An 8,080-nucleotide genomic window follows, 5' to 3' on the forward strand; every position below is an offset into this window, starting at 1 on the left:
TCTAAATATTAAATGATTTATCAGCGGATTGAAGGCAAAAACATTTGACGGTTTCTTTCTGTTTGTCCAAGTTTTGACGGACAAAATTATGAGATATTTATTGCTAGTTGGAGGTGTCAAATATCTCGTAGAATTAATCTATGCACACCAAGGTTATCAAAGAAAAAACTAAATGATTTATGCTAAAAGGACATTAAACTCAACTTTGAATTTATAGTACTCCTAAGCGACCTTAGTCTATGAGCTAGGATTCTTGCTTGTTATAATTTATGCTAAGTTAAATTGCCTGAATAATTTTACTTAAAAATTTTAAAATACAACAACAACTCAGTATAATCCCACTAGTAGGATCTGGGGAAGGTAGTGTGTACGCAGACCTTACCCTACCCTGGGATAGATAGACTGTTTCCGATAGACCATCGGCTTCCTCCCTCTAAGAACTTCTCACCTTAGTGTTCACCACTAGAGCAACACACTCTTGTCGTTAAAATTTTAAAATGTGAACAATAAATACTTTCATTTTCTTATTTAAGGTCTAGACATTAGTCACTAGACTAGGGACTAAAAAAACTATTTTCGGTTGAAATAATGCGAGGACAGCGAGCGAGGATATTATTTATCGACAAACCAGAAGGGAGAGGTCGGCGCTGGCTGTATCTATAAAAGATGAGAATGCATTTGATACAAAATACAAAAGCCCAAACATTCATTAACATTTATGACCCATTGTATTGTTAAATGCAGTAACACAAAATCCAAAATACTGTTACTTTTTTCTGTGTGATTATCTGTCACAGACATTCTTAGCCTTTGAGGAGAGCTCTTGTCAGTACCTCATTGTTTGCACTTTTACAGACTCTCCCTCTCTCTCTTTCTTTATTCACATTTCTCATTTTCCACTTTGCTTTTTCCCACCATTGTTGAAGATAAAGCATTTTTTGCATATTCTCTCTTTCCACTTCTCTAAGTAATAATAATGAGTGCCAAATGGTTCTTGTTATGTTCCTTACTGTTGATTTTTGTTACTGAGTTTGGTTATTGCAGCGTGACTTATGACAAGAAGTCTCTCATTATCAATGGCCAAAGAAAAATTCTTTTTTCTGGTTCCATTCATTACCCCAGAAGTACCCCTGATGTATGGAATTTTCGTTCTTATTCTTTTTTCTTATTTTGGTATTTGGTATTTTGGTAAGTTTTGTTGACAATGGATAAAATGCAGATGTGGGAGGGGATTATACAGAAGGCAAAAGATGGAGGATTGGATGTTATAGAAACCTATGTGTTTTGGAATCTTCATGAACCTTCACCTGGCAATGTACTTTGCTCTTTACTCCCTTTTTTATATTTATTAGTTCAAAAATGGGGTATTAATGTCTACATTTTTGTGGGTTTATAGTACAACTTTGAAGGACGTAATGATTTAGTTCGATTCATAAAGCTGGTTCAGAAGGCAGGGCTCTATATGCATCTTCGAATTGGGCCTTATATTTGTGGAGAGTGGAATTTTGGGTAAGTTTGATTCTTTTTTGTTTAAATCAAACGACAATGAGCTTTGATTTCCGATAGTGTTTTCTTTCTAATGCTATATATGCTCTGTATAATTTTCTTTTTTGATTTCTAATTGCAGTGGTTTTCCTGTATGGTTGAAGTACGTTCCTGGTATCAGCTTCAGAACTGATAATATTTTTTAACTCGTCTCTCTCTCTCTCTCTCTCTCTCTCTCTCTCTCTCTCTCTCTCTCTCTCTCTCTCTCTCTCTCTCTCTCTCTCTCTCTCTCTCTCACACTCACACACACACACACACACACACACACACATAGTAGAAATTTGGTCAAAGAAAAAGTAATAATTTTGCTCTATTTGGAAGTTAAATTACAGTAGACTGCCCTTTATCCACGGAGTTTTGAACCGTGCTCAACTGGTTCTGGTTCTGGGGGATTTCTCGTTATATGAAAAGTAAAAAATAAAGCTTACTGCTATTTTTTATCTTGCAGAGGGAAATGCAAAGATTCACACAGAAAATTGTCCAAATGATGAAGAATGAGAAGCTATTTCAGACCCAAGGTGGTCCTATCATTCTCTCACAGGTATGATTTTGTACTATTCATTTCATGAACAAGTAAGTAAAGCTACTTCCTGTGGCATCTAGTGTGTACCTTAAGCAATTTAAAATTAATGATATGTGAGAAAGCTCATAGACTGGATCATCTGTTTTGTGTTCTCAGCCCATGTGCAGTATGGTGCTTTGCAATGATGAAGCATCATAGATACTTATGTTTACAAGTGTTTGATGCAGATTGAGAACGAGTATGGGTTAGAAATAAAAAAATATGGCGCTCCTGGTCATGCGTACATGACTTGGGCGGCTAAAATGGCTGTTGAAATGGGTACTGGGGTTCCGTGGATTATGTGCAAAGAGGATGATGCCCCTGATCCAGTGGTAAGAATTTTTTCGCCACTAGACAAGATAAGCGTATCTTCATTTGTTAAATAAACTGCACACTGAACTCGGTTCTTTTGGCTCCTTATTTCAACTTGTTATTTCCATTGCCCCATAGTTACCAGGATTGGAAAATATTCATATAGAAAGTCAATTATATAGAAAAGCTGATTTTAAGTGCTTGGGATTATCTAACGTTATGCTAAACCTAATATTCATTTTGGTGACAGATAAACACCTGCAATGGTTTTTATTGTGATTACTTTTCCCCTAACAAACCTAACAAGCCAACGATATGGACAGAGGCATGGAGCGGCTGGTAAATTCATGATACTTTGGTATTTGCAGTGTGATTAATACTTTTCCATGTTGGGATGCTTTTGCTTACGTTTCTTGATGTATAAAGGTTTGATGATTTTGGCGGTCCAGTTCATCATCGACCAGTTGAAGATTTGGCCTTTGCAGTTGCACGGTTTGTTCAGAAAGGAGGCTCCTTGGTGAATTATTATATGGTCAGTAACCAGCTTTTAAAAACTTGTTTATAATGGAACTTAACCGATAACTAGCTCTCTGAAGTTCTACATCGGTTGGAGATATGCCTGTTGCTCAAAAGTGCTTATCTACTAATCTGATATATGAATTTTTTTGAATCAAGATTGTTTGAATCTTAAAATTCTGAAATACTCGGTAAGTAATAGGAGTAATGAAAAATCTGGTTGGCTTAGGAAAAAATCTTGTATAACTATTTAAAATTTTCATCTTGACCTGTCACCAAGTCTAAACTGTTAAGTTCAGTGGCTATTTATGTATTTCCCATTCTCCCCAACTTACATATTAAATTTCCGAGGATGCCTGTTTGATGCTTTCTTAGGTAAAAGGACTCTTATCAAATGAATGAAAGGAAATAATATTAAGAGTTTTACCATCTATGGGATCCATCATGCCCAACTTGTAATGCTACTTTGTCCTTAACCGACATTCCTTTTTCTTTTTGAACAGTATCATGGGGGAACCAACTTTGGAAGAACAGCTGGAGGGCCTTTCATCACTACCAGCTACGATTATGATGCTCCTATTGATGAATATGGTCAGAGACTGAGCTACGACCATTTAAAGGAACAACTTATGCATGTAATGCGACTTTCCTCGTATATACTAATTAGCTCTCCATGCTTATTTTATAGGCTTGATTAGGCAGCCAAAGTATGACCATTTGAAGGAGCTTCATAATGCTATCAAGTTATGTGAACCAGCACTTATTTCTGCTGATCCTACCATTACTGCCTTAGGAAACTATGAACAGGTACCTTCCTATTTTTTTCCCTCTTTCCGTAAACTCTTTTAATTATCTTGTTTTGGGGGTAGGGGTGTTACTACGAGTAGACACGGATCCAAAATTTTAAGCCAGTGGTCTGCCAGTGGATGTGAGTACTACTCCTTTGTGGAAGTGGGTGGAATTTAAAGGGAGTGGGTGCAGGCTCACTCCCTATTTTGCATCCACTCTGACAACGAGGACGAGTATTCAAATTAAAGTTAGATTTCTAATGACTATAGATTATCGATAACTCTTTGTTCTTTCTTACACTACATTGATACGTTCTTTTACATATTCGATGCATCATTCTTTGGCCTTATAAAATTCTGAAATCTTCTCCATTTTGCAGGCACATGTATTTTCTTCCGGCTCTGGACATTGTGCTGCTTTTCTTGCAAATTTCCATTTGACTTCACCTGCGAGGGTGACATTTAGGCACAAACATTATGATCTGCCACCTTGGTCAATAAGCATTCTTCCAGACTGTAAAAATGTTGTATATAATACTGCCAGGGTATGTTATATATCAAGATAGTTACTTACTCCTGTTGTATATCTTCTTCTTTTATTCATTGGTGCTGAAGAGTCATTCATACATAAATGTTATCTTTTTTTTATCTCCCCGAATCCTCTTCTACATAGCTAACATTAGGTTGTAATCTTTCTTCACATACCATCCACTCCCTACTTTCTAACCAAATAATTCTATAGAATAAGTTGACAATATTGTGTCTGCTAAACAAGCCCTTGGTTTTTTCTTCCCATTTGACATGATCTACTAAGATGAGAATTGAAGCTAAGCTATGTATGAAATACGCAGTTGCCAACTTGCAATCTATTTACTGAAAATATTTTGTGATGAAGTCTTTTGCTCTTCAAATCAGGTTGGAGTTAAGACATCCAATGCACAAATGCTGCCCACTGACGTACAACTGCGCACTTGGGAAACATTTAGCGAAGATGTATCCACCATTGATGCGGATTCAAAGCTCACTGTTGTTGGTCTCTTGGAGCAATTAAATGTTACCAGGGATAGGAGTGACTACCTTTGGTACACCACTAGGTATGAACAAAAACATTTTTATATTCCTGCTGACAAATGTGTATATTCATTTGACCATTTCGTTAAACTTTTCAGTGCTGAGATAAGTTCAGCCGAATCATTTCTACATCAAGGACAACATCTGACTCTTACTGTGCAGTCAGCAGGCCATGCCTTACATGTGTTTATTAATGGACAACTTTCAGGTGCAAATTGCTTCTCTTTTAGTAAACTCATGGTAACTTTTTAATGTTGAGAAACGTCAAATGTTGGATTCCTTCTAAGAATTCTAGGGTCAAATTACAGGTTCAGTTTATGGAAACCGAGAAAACCGAAGAGTTACCTTCAGGGGAGGTGTTAACCTGCATGCTGGAATAAACAGAATTTCCCTACTCAGTGTAGCTGTTGGATTGCCAGTTAGTCTCTTATTCCGACTCGCGTTATCATTTTAGAACTATCACGTGTGGGGAATGAATGGATTTTTGTTTTACGTATTTTGGAATAAACATTAGTAGCAACAACTTGAGTTGGGGCAGGGGTGGTGGGGAGATATCTCTGGATTTGTGGATCTCATAAATAACTAATCATTTTCTTCCTTGGCAAAAGTGGTATTTTCACCTTTATGTCTTGGTTTTTGTATTTGAAGAACAACGGAGCACGTTATGAGACGTGGAGCACGGGAGTCCTTGGACCAGTCGTTCTTCACGGGCTAGACAAGGGACCAAGGGACTTATCGTGGCAGAAATGGTCATACCAGGTGCATGTCCTATTTTCTTATTCATGCTTTGGCATCTTAGAGGTCCTTACCGCAACTTTGAATGTTTTTACTCAGGTGGGGTTGAGAGGTGAGGCGATGAACTTGGGTTCTCCAAATGCAATTTCTGCCGCTGATTGGGTGGGCGGCTCTTTGATAGCAAGGCAGCAACAACCTCTTACATGGTACAAGGTATATATATTTGCTTCAGTCTATATGGAGGACAGGACAGAAGAATTTTCAATTGAATTGCTTCACATATGATTAGTGACAAGGAAAAATGTAATAGGAAAAGTTACACCCAAACTGATTGAAATCACTTGTATACTATTTGCTGTAACTTTTGAAACATCAGAATTAATGACACTTCTCAATATTAACTCGAAGATAAGATTGATATTGTCGCATGGAGCTGTAATAACTAATAATGAGAAATAAAAAGGTGAAATCTTGATCTTGACCATAAATACTGAAATTTCCATCAAACTTTCAGGTATACTTCAATGCACCAAGAGGAAGTGATCCATTAGCGCTGGACATGGGTAGCATGGGAAAGGGTCAAGTATGGATTAATGGGCAGAGCATCGGACGATACTGGACTGCTTACGCCACTGGTAACTGCAGCCCTTGCACTTATATAGGGACATATCGACAAGGAAAGTGCCAATCCGGTTGTGGCCAGCCAACTCAAAGATGGTATGCACATCACAGTCGTTTTTTTGACCCTTAGTTGATAAATAGGAAGATTAAAATGGTTGCTAACTCTTTAACCTATTGGTTTCTTTTAGGTACCACGTTCCTCGATCTTGGTTGAAACCAACTGGAAACTTGCTGGTAGTTTTTGAGGAGATAGGTGGGGATGCATCAAAGATCTCTCTTGTCAAAAGGTCAATTACATATGTATAGAGATGATATTATTTAAGAGTAAAATTTGGTGTGAGCAGAAAGAAAGGGTTCTATGAAAAGCTCTTATGCTAGTGTTTTTTTGGCCAATAATTAGCTTATTTGCTTTCCTATCATCTTTGTTCAAAATGTGGCTGCAGTGCTACTGCTCGGCTTCCTCATCGATGTATATATCTTAGAAGTTATTTTTGGAAAAGAACTCTATTTGCTTAATTTCAGAAAAGAGAGATCGATTTTTCAATTTCTCTTACGCCCTTTTAATTTCAGAAAAGAGACATCGATAATAAAAGGCCCTATACCTCCGGTCTTTTCAAATTCACGTATAACGCCCTTTTAAAGGACACTATATCTTAACGGGCAAATGGCGTTTAAGGTATAGCGCCCTTTAAAATGACGTTATATATATTTTGATCACTATGTTTTTGTTTCTACACTGTTTACCCGAAAAAAGGGATAGAGTTTAATTTATGTGCAGTTCCGAAAATACATGGTACAACTTAATACAGAATGCTAGGATAAATAAAAGTATGAATATAGATTGGAGAAAAACGTAATCTAGGCCAATCAATTATGAACAGTGAAATTTAGGATTTAACAAAAATAGAATCAATCTAAGAAACTAGAAAGATCACTCTTGCTTGTAGAGGGGATAATACAATTTGTGATAGTGTAAGTCCTCCAATAGATCCCTTACAAAAATGATAAACAAGTCCTTTTATAGTGAAGGGGTTTGGCTCCAAGCATAATAAAATAAACATTCAGTGGGAAACCCATGATAAATCAGCTTTTCCATAATTTCTGCCAAGATTCCCTCTAGTGGAATTACAACGGCTTTTGTCTGCGAGCCCGATCTTGCTTAGAACCCTCGATTTTGGTTCGAGCTTGATTTCGGCTCGAACTTGTGATCTTGACTCGAGCTCGATCCCGGTTCGAGCCCTCGAACGGATTCCTGGTCGATGTAGGTTGGTTTTTGGATTATCTGCACGATAGATCTACCCGCGCCATGGTTCGATTCTTTTTCGAGTTTGATTATGATATCGATCTCAATACGGACCGGCCTTCCCAGGCTCTAGATTAGTTCGTGAACCCCCCCTCCCCTTCGGGATCTTACTTCGATATATCACCCTTCGAACCGTACCGGACATGCCAAATCCATTTCGACCGTATACAGATAGTCCCCTCGTTTCTCAGAAATAAATACGGCGAGAAACGATATGATTTTCAACAACTCGATCGGATTATATTCTGTTGATTCCATCAGGTTCGATCATGACGCACATGATAGCTGTCATGTCGATTTAGTCTCCCAAGGCATTTAATGCATATCAGGCGGTGGTCGGCCACTGCTGATAATGAACCGCCGTCGCTTTGAACCTATAAATCACTCTCACCTTTATCTTTTTACCAATTTTACATCTTCAATCTTCTAAAATTTCTCCATCTCTTCTTACAAAAAAGCTATGATTTCTTTCCGAAAAGATCCCTCAATTCTACCAAATCTCTATCACCTCCTTCTGCTTCTTATTTTTGAATTCAAAAATGGCGAAAACATCGCAAACAGTTTCTCAGAAAGAGAAAGCTTCATCTTCAAAGTGTATCGCCGATGAGACACCGGTGGAATCACGGT

General features: G+C 37.6%; 1 pseudogene; it reads left to right on the forward strand.

Moving 5' to 3' along the window:
• The first annotated feature begins 536 nt into the window (after nucleotides 1–536).
• On the forward strand, nucleotides 537–6,676 carry LOC107822445 (beta-galactosidase 3-like; annotated as a pseudogene).
• The last annotated feature ends 1,404 nt before the right edge of the window (nucleotides 6,677–8,080 follow it).

This window comes from Nicotiana tabacum, chromosome 19, assembly GCF_000715075.1.
Source record: "Nicotiana tabacum cultivar K326 chromosome 19, ASM71507v2, whole genome shotgun sequence".
Taxonomy (NCBI): Eukaryota; Viridiplantae; Streptophyta; class Magnoliopsida; order Solanales; family Solanaceae; genus Nicotiana; species Nicotiana tabacum.